This window comes from Crocodylus porosus, unplaced genomic scaffold (assembly GCF_001723895.1).
Source record: "Crocodylus porosus isolate Cpor-Errol unplaced genomic scaffold, CroPor_comp1, whole genome shotgun sequence".
In the NCBI taxonomy this organism is placed as follows: Eukaryota; Metazoa; Chordata; order Crocodylia; family Crocodylidae; genus Crocodylus; species Crocodylus porosus.
The window spans coordinates 4,618,399-4,633,433 of NW_017728932.1; the positions used below are offsets into that span (position 1 = coordinate 4,618,399).

Consider the following 15,035-nt stretch of genomic DNA (forward strand, 5'->3'; position numbering starts at 1 on the left):
CCCACTGCAGTGCAGCGTGGGCAAACCCCAGAATGGACCTCCCTTCCCTGCCTCAGCTCCTCCCATCCTGAGACGGCACCTGAGCTGGGAGAGGTGGGGATGGGACTAGGAGGAAGAGACTGCAGACACATAGCCCCTCTTGCTGGATTGGCTCCAAAGTGAAGCTCGATTCTCCACCCTCCCGATCCAACAATGAATGTCTGTTGGGTTGGTCTATCTTATGACGCTTCACAGAAAGTGCCATGAGTTAGACCAGGGAGTTGCACGTTTGTCAGCGCCACAAAACACCTGCTTAAATCCATGCCTATTTAGGACTTGCAGCATATGCTAAACTCCCATTGTCTTCAAGTGCTTAATGGTTATCCTCCATAGAAAGACTTCCTGAAGGACATGCCTTTGCCTGGCTGCGTTGGAGGAGAATAAGCAGGGTTTGCTGTTGGGCATATTCTTGTTGCCTGTACCTGATGATCAGCAGGAACTTTAAATTAAATATGTTTAGAGGTTTAACTTTTGGAGAGATTAGAAATGGCATTTCCCTGGAACATGCTGCTCAGTGCTTGGGGGCATCATGCTGAAAAAAGCTCTGTCTGCTGCAGTGGAACTAATACAGCAATTGCTCTGATGGTAACGTGTGAGAGCTTGTGACGGGGTTTACCCCTTTGGTCCCTACCTGTTGAAGCTAGTGGTGTGGCTGGGTTGAGAGCAGGCTCTGAAGCTTTGTTCAGTTGAGTGGGAGCACGTGTGCCGGTAGTGTGTTGTGGTACCTTTCATGGCTTTACCCTTCCCCATCTCATTCAGTCTTGGCACAGCCTGGGATGCCCTAGCTTGTGACAGCTGTCCATACTCCCCTGAAAGCTGTTGAAAGAACAGCAAAGGGTCCGTCAACACAAGGCCTTCTGGGGATCCCCCAAGGTTGAAGGCTATCCCCAGCAGAGAGCTTAGAGTAGTGCTTGACCATCTGAGACCACATTTGAGGCACTTAATGCACTCAGATGAAAGGCACTGCCCATTCTGTCTCATATACACTGGATACAATAGAGAATCTGCCCTGCAGATTTTCCAGTGTACTATGTCCAGATGGTTTAGGGGTTGTCATGGTATGCTTTTGAAACTGCCAGCAGGCTCAGGTACCAAAACCTTGCTGGCTTGCCCTTTGAAATGAATGATTTACAATATATTCTAGGACAATTTAAGAATACTTAATCTTTTGCGGGAGGAAAAAAAGATTCCCTATGCTAAGTTTATTAAGGCTCATTTGAATTCTGCCCCTTGAGGAACTGCTGCTGCTGCTGTGGTCCCAGCCATGGAAAGATGATCAGTGTAAATTTAAACCTTGCAAGAAACTGTTAGCAGGATGGCAGAAACTGAACAGCAGCTCAGGCAACTCAGCCTTGCAGTTGACTTTCTCTCCTTAATTTGTGCCACGCCAGTCTGCTTTTCTTCCCCAGCCTACCCCATTCTGAATGAATGGCACCGCATTTCTTTTTCTGTTTCTCTGGCAGGGGAAGGTCAAATCCAATGGCAGGGAAGTCTTCTTTCTTAAATGGACACAGTGGCTGTGTCCATACATGCAGGCACGTGCACTTGCAGCAGCTCAAATAGTAGCAGCACAAAATTGTGCTGGGGATTTGTCTCCGCACATGTGCCTGAACATGCACTTTGGTGTGGCAAATTGTGCCACTTGGGGCAAACTGATCCTGTCCACCTCCTTCCGGATCTTCAGCCGGGGGAGCTAGAGGCTGGGGCCAGCACCTGTGCTGGCCCGGCAGTATAAAAAGCTGCCCTGGCCAGCAGCTAAGGGAACCTCTGAGGCTTGGTCAGTTGGTATGTGGGGACACTAGCCCCTTGTGCCAGCTGGATGCTAGAGCAGCCTACCCTAACCTAGAGTGACCACTGCACCCTCTATCCTCTAGAGCAGTCTGGCAGTGGGAGCTGCTGCCACCTGCGACAGCATCCCCCCATCGTATTTTGTTGCCCGCTTGAATCTGCGTCCCCATGGCTGCATGCCAGACAGACCCAGACAGGGACCACATGGGGACTGATATGCCAGTGCCCTGCCCCTGACTCCCAACCCACAGCCCCACCAGTGCCCCTCGCTCCTGACCTGCAGCCCCTGCCTGCCCCCACTAGCTCCATCCCAGCACCAGGGCATGAATCCAGCTGCAGCTATCCCACTGGCTCCTTTCTGGCTGTGAGCAGTGCCAGCCCTTGTTGGTGTGCTCCTTGCATTTGTGCCCAGGCCCCAACAACCCCCATGCTGTTCCTGGGAAGCCCTGAACTGGGGTGGGTATGTGGGTGGGGGGCTTTGGGGGGGACTATGTGGGAGGGGTTGATCCTCTGCATGGTGCACAGCGTCTCCCCCCCACAGCAACAGGGGCTGTAGAGGCATTTGGGGCCAGCTCCTGGCAGAGACCCCCTGCAGTTGCACGTGGCACAGGGTGCCAGCCCATGTCCTGGCTCCATGTGCCCCGTGTGCTGTTGAGCTGGGCTGGCACCATGGAGGCAGGACCTGGCTGGCTCAAGGCTCTTGTATGTGGAGCTGGGATCCTGGGTGACAGCAAGAGCCAGCCTGGTCCTGCATATCAGCAGGCTATGCCGGTACCATGCACCATGTGCAGCTGCTGGGGGTCTCTGCCAGGAGCTGACTGCGAGCGCCCTGATGGCGGCTGCTGCTGCAGGGGGTGCTGTGCACCATGCAGGGGGGGGAGGGAGGAGGAGGCAACACGGGACCCACCCCAGCACAGTTTCCCCCCACACCCACATTTTCCCCCCAATATCCCTGCTTACCTAGGTTGATCCACTGCTGTAGCCTTGCCCCACTCCTAGTTGCCCCAGTGTGCTGGAGCAGCAGGGGCAGGCGGCAGGCAGAGACGGGTGCTAGCGTGTCTCTTTGGAGGGCCCAGCCTCCAGCTGCCTCGGGGCACGCATCAGGGAGCGTGCCCTGCACCGCTTTTTTCAGTGTGGTTTTCTTTTTTTTTTGATACTGGGACTTGCTGGTATCAAATTTAGAGTCCGGGCTGCAAATACAGTGTGGGGAACGTTTTTGCTTTCCCAGTGTGCCTCTTGTGACATCTCAAATGGCTTTGAGACATCAAAACGGGCACATGTGCGCTCATCTGGATGTGGCCAGTGAGGCTGTTGGGTCGAAGATAAACCACCTAGAGATTAGCCCCGCAGGGAAAATATTGCCTTCAGGCGTTCTGTCCTTTTTGATTCTCCCTTCTTGCCCCTTAAAACTAATAGTTTCTGTTGTGAAAGGAAAACACTAAGGAGGGGACTTTGGGAATAAAGTTTAGGCCAGCCGATGGTACAAGCTAGTGAAAAGAAATCCCAGCCTCGCATCCTTCCTTGGGTTCCTCCTTGGCCCTTGTTGGGACCATGGTACATGGTGCGGTCTTTTATTGATGTTACCCTGCTCTTCCCTTCTCCATCCAAATCCTGCTGCTTGTGCTCTCCTGGCTGCAAGCTCCCAAGGGCATGGTCTTGCTGTCTGCCCCAGTGCCTAGCTCCCTGGAAGACCTCACCAAGTTGAGGCTTCTGTGTATATCTGCACCATGACATGTATGCACGGTGTATATATGCACCATACAACAGAGCCCGCGTTCTGTATGAGGAGATGGCTCAGTAATTTTGGAGAGTGGATGTAAATGAAGCTGTTCTAGAAAGTGCACGCTGTAGAGTGAACGTGTTGCAATTATTATTTGTATTTTTCATTGCAGTAGCTCCTACGAGCAGGGGTCACGCTTGAGTTCCCCACTGTGCTGGCTGCTGTCCCCGCACACAGCGCTTAGATGGAGATGGTCCCTGAATCACTTGCAGTAGTAGAGAGGAAATAAAATTGGAGGGAAGAGAGAGCAAGACTGAGGATAGCAGTCAGTGCATGATGTGGTTGTGCCGCCACTAATGTGTGTTGCTCTGGCAGGTATATCTGCAAGAGCAGAAACTGCAAAATTGCAGATATTTGGAGAGGGGTTGCAGTGAAATGGAAAAATGACTAGGATGGAGAATAGCAATTCTGGGTGGGTCGCGAGCACCCTGCATCAGGCATTCAGAATTGTGGCACCCTTTCTTAGCCTTTGTTGCCCAGGTTTTGCACTGTTCTGGAAGATTTGTAGGACTCCTCGTCCAGGAGTAGATGTGGGATTACACCGCAGGCTTCTGAGGTTGAGGAGCACATCCAGTTCTTACTCTGCCGTTGTTGACCGAGCCCAAAGGGAGGGCTGCAAGGTTGCCCGCTGGGCTTGTAGGATCAGCACCTGACTCCTGGAAAGCCCGATGCTCCAGAGTTCGTTTGTTCTCCCTCCGGCAGATTTCTTTAATTTCAGCAGCAGTCTGCCGTGTCTTGTTTCTGCTGTTCACCAGTGTTATATAAACCTGTCCTTCTCTTCAGACACCCATTCTGATGCTCTTCAGTAGCTTGGGTAAAGGTTTTGCATGAAGTTTTCCACTAGAGAAATGGGATAATATTTGCCTTTGGCTCTTTCTGACTCAAACTGAGCATTTCCCATAGATGCAAAAGTTGTAGGATTGATATGAGCCTAATATTGCAGAACTCTTCCTCTGCAGCCTTGCAAATTATTGCTGAGCAATGAATGCTCACTTTTTTTTTTTTGTTAGGTTGGATCTTCCCAAATCAGGATCTGCACACCATTTCTTGTTGGTCATCGTCACCAGCAAAGAATTGGCTTCCTGTGGTGTGTTGGCTCTCCTATCTCTAGCCAAGAGAAAAAATGAACACTGATGCAGGTGGGAAGACGGATATGAAGAGCTGAAGGAGACCGAGTCACAAAATGCCTTAAAAATAGCCGGGAATGTGAAATGCTCTCAACTGCTGTGATTGCTACAAATGAATTGTCATTACAAATGGGAGCGAAGATTTATTAAGATATAGTTGGTACTGTTGGTGCCATACTTTGGATGGCAACTCCTTGCAATCCAAGAAGCCTTCCCAGCCTAGGCATTATGTTCACTGCCTTTATATCTATCCCATGTTGTCACAGTCAGGAAAGTGTTGTCCAAGACCCTTATGGTAGTTTCATTGTCATTGCCCTGCTTTCCGTCTACTCTATTTCTGGTTACCTTGGATACGGATCTGACTGTAGCCTCTATTACCACTGTCTTTAAGCATCCAACATTTCTGCGAGGCTGGGAAATGCTTTTGTCCCCGTGTTGTGCATGGGAAGTTCCCAGAGATGCAGGGAGACAAAGTTACTTGCCCAAGTTCATCCAGAACAGAGGATTAAGCTTCAGTCTCTTGGGTCACCAACCAGCTCCCTCACCAGAGGACCACACCTCCCATCTCCTTCAATCTTGTCTCCCAGTATTTTCTCTCCTCTTCTGCATTTGTCTGAGCGCTATTCTTTGTGATCATTGGATACTTCGTTCTGAAATGCAGGGAGGCCTCGGCTTACGACGTTTTGAGTTACGACATTTCGCACTTATAACATTTATAAATTGACACCGTTTCAACTTTCGGATGTCGGTTTTGACGCGATTGGATCAACGCTTGATCCGATGCAATGCCACGCCAGCGAACGAGTTCGCTGTGTCGCCCATCTCTCTGGAGAGCATCTGTCCAAACCTCCTTGGACACTTTTTTCTTTAAGAAAACAGACAAGACTCCAGGAAAACCTGCAGCTGAGACTCCTAAGACGACTCCAGCCAAGAGCCCTTCAAAAAGTCCAGCAGAGTCACCTGAAAGAAGCCCTTCCAAATCCATATGATTGCTATTTACAACATAAATACACGAATGTAGCTATATTACTCAACCATAATTGATCGAGCACAAAATTCTGGGGTATTTTTGGTGAAAACAGGGTATCGGGCTTTGATTCAGAAACCAATCCCCCATTTATAACATTGAGAAAAATGGTTCTGAGTTGCAACGTTTCAACTTAAGACACAGTTTTCAGGAACCAGTTGTGTTGCAAGTCCGAGGACTGCCTGTGCCACCATAGGTTTCTTCCCTGACAGGCCTGCTTCGTCTCCTAATACTTATCACTGTCCCCTGGGTGCTAGGGTAGTGGGCTGAAGTGCTGCAGAGGAGCTGTACAGGTCAGGCATCTTTGGAACTGGATTTTTTGTGTTGCTGGCCCAACAGAAATGTTGCTGTGTATAGATGTGGTGCTTGGAAAGCTGACTAATGGTAGTTCATATTAGAATGCTATTTAGTATGGGATATTTGAGAGGTTATGTATTGGCCTGCGCTGTCCCGAAACCTTAGTTCAATCTGTGTGAATAAAGCATTGTGAATTGTTGGGCTTACAAAAAAAAATAGTCTGATTCTCCACTGCACTTCAGTGGTGTTATGCTGAAACCCATGCACTGTGGCGGAGAACTGGGTGCCCTGTGTACGCCGTGTGACAGACGATCATTCAAGATTTCACGATAAGGTTTTGAAAGAAAAGAATTGACTCTCTTTGTGTTTGTGAAGCAGATCTCTGCTGCACGTCCCTTTGGAGAGATTAATTCTTCATCCCCACCCCCCCTCTGAGGGAAGCAATCAGGACTAAACTGTGTGTTACTTTCCTGACATCTGATTACGTTCCACGTTTTTCAGTGGTGGGTCATGTACGGGTTCACGCCGTCTGTCAGTGTATTAAAAACAAAATGAACAAAGAAAAGCAAAGCAAAAGGAGGGCACTCTGGAGAGGGGTTCTTGCCTTGAGTTTTCATCCTGAATCCTAATTGGGAATGAGGTCTTAAAGACTGACAAAATGTAAGAGTAAGGACTGCCCAGAGAAGCCCCTAACAGAGGACGACTGTGAAAATAACTGGATAAACAACTGCTCTCACCTAGTATTATGGGGCTTTGTCTTGGTTAGCCTGATATAAAAATCTCGGATTTAGAACTTGTTGGAAGTGAAAAACTTGAGGAGACAGAAACAGCACTAGGACCACAAAGATGGAAGATTGCAGCTCATCTAAACGAGCACGGGAATTAGCTGAGCTGCGTATCTGCCTGGTGGAAATTGACCCCGGGTTGACTCCTTTGAGAGGGATTTTAATCAGATTCTTCTCTGATGTGCATTGCAAAGTGTTTCTTATTGTCTGCTGTATAGTGCAACCACTAGCTCCTGGCAAATAACAGCAGCTTCTCATGAATACACTAATCACATTTTTCAGATTTTTTATTTATTTATTTATTTTTAAATATCAGTTGTATCTGGCAGCCTGAAACTAGAAAGTGCTTTTTACTACCCAAGTCGAAAATAACTTCCATTAAAAGCTTTAAAATGAGGAGAGCTGTAGCCCTTGAGCCTCTTCCGTTCATCTGTGGGGCTCCCACTCGCCCTGCTGCCATGTGCTGGCCTTGAGCAATGCCTCAGACCACTGGAGTCCAGGTGCAGGGTGGTGGAAGTAGGCATGGCTTAATGACAAATGCTGCCGTTCCCATTTTTAGTATATCGGGCATGTGTTTCATGGCCGTTGGCTTCCAAGAGAGGAGGTGCTGCAGTACAGGGCTCCTTAGCAGAAGGGGTGTGCCAAGATCCATTTGTACCAGCCCCTGACTGGAGGAGACTCTTGTTCTTTGTTTCTGCCAAAGGAAATTGTGCTTCCGGAGGAGACACGATTAATATTGCATCACCTGCTTTCAGATCAGTCCATGGGGAAAGCAACCATCTCCGTGTCTTGGCTGGTGAGCGTAGCCATGTGGCAGACTCTGTAGGAACGTGGACTTCTTCTGCAGAGTCACCCTGGCCTCGGGTGTTGAAAGCCTTGCAATAGGACTTGGTGGGACTGATCATTTAGTTGTGCTAGGAGGTGGGTCCTCTTAGCTCTAAGCACAGTGTGTATGGGTAAGAAACCCCTCTCAGGGCTAGAACGAGTTAAGTGAGACGGGATGGTCCCAGAGGGAATTTCAGGGGCAGTCAAGCTCAGGGATGGGTGTCAAGGAAACTCTGCTCTCTCCCTCTTTCCTAGCACAGCCCTTCTATCCACACTCTTCATTACGAAGAAAACTTTCCTCTTCCAGTACACGCTTTCCCATCCCCTTATGGTTTAAAGAAAACTATTAGCTTGATCTGGATTGTTGTGCCCTTGCGTTTCCAACAAAGTGGCCTACCTCATTCCAGATGGGCTGGCTTTACTTTATGCCAGTGGCCCTGTGCTTGTATTGGCTGCTGGAGGGGTGCCCCTTTTTATATCTCCTCCTGTCCCCATGGAAAATCCTCACCCTCCAGTACCAGGAGAGCTGGCAGGAGCTGGGGCTCTCAGCTGAGCCAGAGAGGGTCACCAAGGGAGGGCGCTGTCAGCGTGGAGAGCGGTCGGGGTTGAATTGCAATCGGAACGGACTGCATAGCGGTTGTGCCATGCTCTTGTGCTTGCGAAGGCGTAACAAGCATCTGAATGTTAATTGTATCCTGGCTAATTCCCCTAAGCTACCGGAGACACTCCACCAATTTTGTTGCCTGGCAGACAAATGCCAGACGTCAACTGCATGCATGGGCACAGGGGCATTTTCTCCTCCGGGACACTTACAGACACTTGGCCATAGGCGGAGGAAGGCTGGGGCTATGGGGCTCAGCTCCTCCAAACGCAGGGCCGCAAGGTACTCCGGTTGTGGGCTCTGGGCGGCTGCAGCAAGGGTGGAGCGGGGTGCGCATGCAGCCAGGATTGCAGCCCCACGTGTGGATCACTGGCTGCCCAGCACGGAAAGCAAATACCAGTTGATTCTGTGAAAGGGAAGGTGTGTTGGGGGCCCCCACAGTGAGAGAGGGAGCAGGACACAGGCAGGGGTAGGAGCATGGGCTGGGGTGAATGGGGTTGCCGCTGGTTTAGGAGCTGTGCAATGCCATGTGCATCCTGCCATGGGGCAGGCAGGGGGTGCAGCGCAGCCCAGCAGCAGCAGGCACATGGTGTCGCGCTGCTCCTGGGTCAGCTGCAGCAGGGGGCAAAGTGTAGTGCACAGGAGCAGCTGCCTCTGCCCTATGCAGATTGGGGGGGCATGTGTCCCCTGGGCCTCTGCCGGGGCTCACACAGTGGCAGGAGTCCCCGTGAGCCCCTGGATGAACCACCTGAGCTCTGACTGTCCTACCACCCAGCCCAGCTGGGGCCCCATTTGCCCCTGCCCCTGCCTGTGCCCTGCTCCCTCCCTTACCGCGGGGGCCCCCCCCTTCCCCCACAGACTTACCTGCTGGGTGAGGGGAGCACACATAGATGCATGCAAGTGTGTGCTCAGCAGCCCCCTCCTGCCTCCCCCCAAATAATTTTTTTTCCATACACCTGTGCACTTGGCCTCTTCAGTGTAGATGAGGCCTAAGTCACTGCAGGGCTACGGGTCTGAAGCCTGTGTGTTCAGCAGGCTGTAAGTAAAGCATTTCCTAGTCCTTACAGGAGTTATAGGAAATCACTGCCTATGAATGACTAGATGGGTAGTTCCCTGGGGCAGAGAGCCCTGTACATCATGGGGGTGTTATTGGGTTACACTTAGTCACTGAATCTTGGATAAGAAAGGCAGGAAAACACCCCCTCCTTTCATCTGTTGCATCCTGCCTCTTGTGCCCCATGGTGCCAAATGCAATGCTAACGCTGGTCAGAGAAGCAAGTGCTAACCCTTGCTGTAATGGAAGGAAAAGGAGCAACATCCCATACCAACCCTCCTGCCACGTTAACCCTTGGGCGGGTCGGTGCGCTCGTGCACGATCGCTTTCCTAACCAGCCTTTCAGCCTGCGGGCTGGCAAACACTAGTGTTCTCCTTGTGCCCTGCCACGAAGGAGGGGTTGCCAGGGGCCTAAGGTGGAGACAGCTGTGTTATGAATGTGGGAGGCCTTTCTAAGAAACAGCCTCATGAGGAGAAGCCGTAATTCTAGGATTTCCTCTCCCACTGGATCCTGAAGGATTATTTTCTCATTGCTGCCTGAGAGAGAGAGATGCAGGAGCCTTGTGCATCAGCTGCAAAAAAGTGCTTGTACTTGTACACCCTCAGCTGTGATGGGAAGAGCTCTGACTCTGAAGAGGCTTGCTGTATTCAGAAAAACCACCCACAGTTTCAGGGGATAAAATTTCTCTTCCTTGAATTTCTGGTCTAGTGCATCCTTTGGGCCTTTGCCTTTCTCTGGCTTTGGGTGGTCAGCTATAGTCTACTAAGAACAGACAGACGAGTGTCTTACTCTCAGATGCCCCCAACTGTTGTGAATTTTTGAACCGACTATTAATGTCCCATAACTCTGTGTGGGGTAGCACACACTGAACCTTGATAGTAGGCTGCTAAATACTCTGCCTCGCTTGTCCCCAACCTGCAATGGCCTACTGGCCACCATACTGAGCAAGTCGCACATGGCAGGTGATGAGGAGCATTGCTGTCCCAGGTTGCAGTGTCAGGTGCAGAGTCTGTTTTGTTGGCGATGACACTGGAGCCTTAGGGGGTGGCACTGGAGGGAGGAGGTTTACGCGCGTGGGGTGAAGGGAAAAATATGTAAGTATAGAACTGATAAGAAGGAGGGAAAATAGAAGAAGAGCCAGAGAGATTAGAGAGAAGACTGGTAAAAGGCAAGGCTTGTTCTTTTGTAGATGTCGGGTTGAGATATTATCCGGTCCTAGTCTGCCTAAATTGTTTAAAGGATGCATTGGAAGCTTTAATGAGGATGGCAGGATGGTGTCTGGAAGGGTTAAGATCATGGTCCTTCAGCTGTGGGGTACTAGTTTGAATCCACTTTTGTGTCCTTTTGAGAAGGAATATAATGTCAGTGACACAAAGGGTTGGGAGGATTCGCTATCTAGGTTTTTTATTAGCTTTCCAAATTTTCCCTTTGCTCTGTCCAGCTGAACTGCAAAATTAACCTCTTCCTCGGGCTTCACTTTGAAATTATTGGAAAGCCTTACAATTGGAGAGGGGTCAGGGTAAGGAAGATATTGTTCAATAAATGACCTGTAAGCAGAGGTACGGGGAGGTTTCAGGTCTTTGATTTGGGAGTCAGACTTGGCCACAGTTCAGCTGTATGCGGCTCAGAGGCCATTTTAATTCAGTCCAACAATGCCCTTCCTGAGCTGGGATGGGCTAAGATGGGGGAAACATCCTGAATATTTTTCTCTGAAGCTGAAAAGCCAGGAGGATGCGCAGTGGTCAAAAGTAGCTTTTTTTAAAAACCTCTCAACATTTCAAAGTCATGTCATTTTGCATGGTTCACATCTCATGCTAGCTGTCCAGCACCTTTCATTTGCTCGGTGGAGTAACTCTGAATCCCGAAGTGTGGCAATATGCAGATGTAGGGGAGATGGGAGTACCTGCAGACTTTTGAGATGGGAACCAAAGCTCGTGAGTGGATTGTCCAGATCTTGGCCTCCTATGATTTCGGTAGAACGGTGTCATAGAAAACGGGGCTGAAGGAGACCTTCAGAGGTCCTCTAGTTCAGGAGTAGCCAACCTGTGCCCCGTGTGTCACAAGTGGCACAGGTAGCCACTGTGTGTAGCATGTGGCAGGCCAGGGCCAGGAAAGGCAGCATGCTGGCAGACAGGGCAGGGAGCAGAAAGCAGAGCAGCAGACAGGACAGGGAGCATCCTAGTGCTAGCGTGCAAATGTGACGCTCTTGACTTCATCGTTGGCTTTATGAATGCAGCCGATCAGGCAGGGGAAGGGGATTGAAGTGGCACTCGGGGGGGGTGGGGGGGAATAAAACTAATTTGTGACGTGGTTGCCGGGAAGGTCGGCCCCCACTGATGTAGTCCATTCCCCCAAGCCATGGTCACCTCACTCTAGCTACCAGGTGTATGCTCTCCCTTGGTATCAGTTCCCCTTATGAGATGGCTATATCAAAACAGTAGCTGTTCTCTGGACTTCAGCCTAGTCATAGGGACTGCATGAGTGATGCTAAAGCCTTGACGTACTCAGCTGTCCATGGCTCGCAGATCTTGGAGCACTTTATAAAAAGCAATTGTGCAGAAATGCAAACTGAGGCAGTGCGAGCTATAGGGACTGGTTGCAGAAGGAGTCAAGGAAGAAACAGAGCCGAGCTTCTGTGAAAAGATCTCGGGGTCCTCTCATACCTTTTTCACTGGGCCACAATCCCTTCCTCCTTACAGAGCCTGCCCTTTCAGTTTTCCTGGGCATCCCATTTCCTTTTGTTCCAAGGTGACCCAGCCGAGAGTTCATCTGAATGGCTGATGGAAACAGATGCCTATATTTTGATGAGACCAACCACTTCATGGGCTCGTGCAACCTGCCAGCTGGCTCTTTCTTAATAGAGGTAGATGCAGAGATAGAGATAGATGCATTGTAGGTTTATCAGGGCTGATGAATTTTCTGGGCTTGCCCCATATCCACATTCCCATACACCTGCCAAATGACAAGAAGTTCAACACCTGGATCTAGTGCTAGCATGCAAATGTGACAGTTTTGGGTGCTCCTTATTGGATTTATTCATGTTGTCCCCGAGTCCCTCAGGCACAGTGGGAGCAAGGGAGCTCTGAGTGTCGCGGGACAGCTCTGTCAATTTGGCTCAGAGGATAGGATTGTCCGGAGGGATGTTTCCATGCTTTATGGAAAGGCCACCAGAGTAAGTCGTGGCAAAAACAATGAAATATTGGAACAAATTGCTTTAGAGGACATGCTGTTATTCCTGGGTTTTGGTGTCTTAAGATGAATTTACTCTTCAGAGTTTTACAAATTATAATGTTTCTAGTGATTTATTTAGTTGTTTTGCGGGAATAGGGTATTCCCTTCTCTCTGCAGTTGCTCCCTTCTCTCTAACATGGGTGCAGAGTCCAGAGATGTCCTTATACCGGAGGAGTTGAGCGTTCCCTTCTCTGGGTGAGGATAGCGATGCTGCTGATATACCTGCATCTTTGGTGGCTGGGAACTGGGGTTTATTACCTCTTTAATAGTTAAGCTGTGACCTTCTGGTGTAGATTTCTGCAGAGCGCTGAGAGCAACTGGAGGAGTTTGCCAGCTTCTGTGCTGGCTGCGCAGTAAGCCCCTGGCTCTGGGGTCCTCATTGCAAGAAATGTGACTTGGCATCTCAATTGTATTAAAAGCCTTAACAAAGTAAAGGCAACCTTTCAACAAAGTGAAGCTCCTAATGTGATATTAACCTAAACTAAGAGTAAAGCAGCATGTTCATTAAGGCAGTAGCAAATCATGCTCCCATCATCAGAGAGTTTAATTCCAATCAACAGGCTGCTTAATTCCACTCTACTGCTGAAACTAAGGAGACAAAATTATCTATTTTACTACATTTTAAGAAGTCTAAAAAGATGGCTGCTATAAATCCAAACAGGAAAGAAATTATGCTGAAGTTAATCAAGCTCATTTTGGCTTATTGCCTTAACACTGACCCTGAATTATTATCGGGTGCCTGGACCATAACCGCAGAGACTCGGATGAAACTTCTGTGTGCAACTTCATCGTTTGTGTAGTGCCCGACCCTTTCCACCCCCCACCAACTAATATATTCCAGTCAAACGTTAACAGGTCTTTCTTGATCAGCAAAAGTCTGACGGCTCTTAATTACCCATAATGACCATGCAAGCTTCTGAAGATTTTCACTTGTGCAACACAGAGCATATTTTAATAAGAAAACTTTTTGGAGGTGTTCAGGCCTGGCAGCGTTTCTTTCAGGGGTTATTCATCTTGTGGTCTTTCGTTGCTCACGTACATCTATGTGCATATGTCTGTACTAGTTACGCAGCCTGTCATTCGCCATACGTTCATCAGCAAAATTAAAAGCGCGTACACTAGTTTCTTCCTGACTAGTTGAGAAGAGGCAATTACAGTAACATTCCTGTTTTGATCGCACAGGCTCTAAAGAAGCTTATTTCCCTCCAAATATAATCTATCGAGATGAATCCCCTTCGAAATGTTAGTAATTTTACATTTTCTATGAGGTCTGTGTATCCATCTGAGAGAGTCTGACATCACAGATACCCAGGTCAACCTGTAGGAGTGTCCAGTGTTAAGAAAGAGGACCTGCCCAGTCCAGCACAGACTTTACTGGTGGTGTCCAAAATACATGCACAGCACATTGCACGGTTGATTTCTTTCCCAGGCCAAGTGTAAGCTTTAAAAAGTCTTTTTTGCTGCCATCGCTGTCAGTTATGGATGTGATACTTTTCCTCCCTCCAAGAAACTAACCTGGCTATTGAGGTATCCTATGCAGGCAAAACAGCCTGTTGCTGGTATAGCTTATTTTGCTCAATGAATTGGCTTAAGCCATAGTAGGAGGAGGGGGCACAATGGGGGAGCAGTTGAGGTGTCTCACTGTGGCTCAGCAAGTGTGCATTTGAGCAAAGTCTGCCTCCTGGGCTGGATTGGGCTCGTGGCAGACTCCACTTCCAGCAGCCCCTGCCCACATGGCTCTGGCCATCTCTGTGAAACCTCAGGAGCGGCAGGGCTGTGATGGCCCCGTGCTCCCTGGGTCTCCACCGAGACTGGCCCAAGTGCTACTGGCACGACTGGGTGGAGAGCTGCTCCAGGGTCAAGGCCAGGATCTTGCAGCAGTGACAGTGCAGGCTGGAGACGGGGCAGAGCTGCAATCCCCTGCCCGCACACGCTGGGCAGGGGCATGCAGGTAGCGGATCGCAGCTCTGCCCCAGCTCCGGTCCCAGAGCAGCTCCAGGGAGACCCTGGCCCCACACTGTCATGGCCCTGCCGCCCCTGGGGTGGCCTTGGAGACTGGCCAGAGTGACGCCAGCAGGGGCAAGTGCAGCTACTGGCCAGATCCACCGTTTTGCCCACCCCTGGTCCAGACCTCTGCTGAAGACTGTCCCCACTTGAAAGGTTGTAAATGGGTACCTGGCCCTTCTGGCTAGGGAGCGTTTACCAGTATCTAGCAATAGTGACACAGCCACACAAGCTTTCTAAGGGGAAAAAGACCTAGATATAAGGTAGGTTCAGTGCTGGATTGGACATAATTTCTGTCATCAATTGGTCCCTGCCATTTAGAGGAAGCCAAAACTATCATTCTGTCCATCCATGAGGCATGTAGCCAACTCTGCACTGGAGAGCTCATGGGAAGAGGTCTCCCCTTGGCTCTTGGGGAGATGTCATCGTTGCTGGAGGACCTGAAACAGAGCAGTGTTGTGTTGTGTTGCTAACTT

At 49.7% G+C, this 15,035-nt stretch overlaps 1 protein-coding gene across 2 annotated transcripts in view; it reads left to right on the plus strand.

The window, feature by feature from the left end:
* CLIP2 (CAP-Gly domain containing linker protein 2) overlaps positions 1–15,035 on the plus strand; it is a 113,618-nt gene that overhangs the window by 60,516 nt on the left and 38,067 nt on the right. The window lies entirely within an intron of this gene.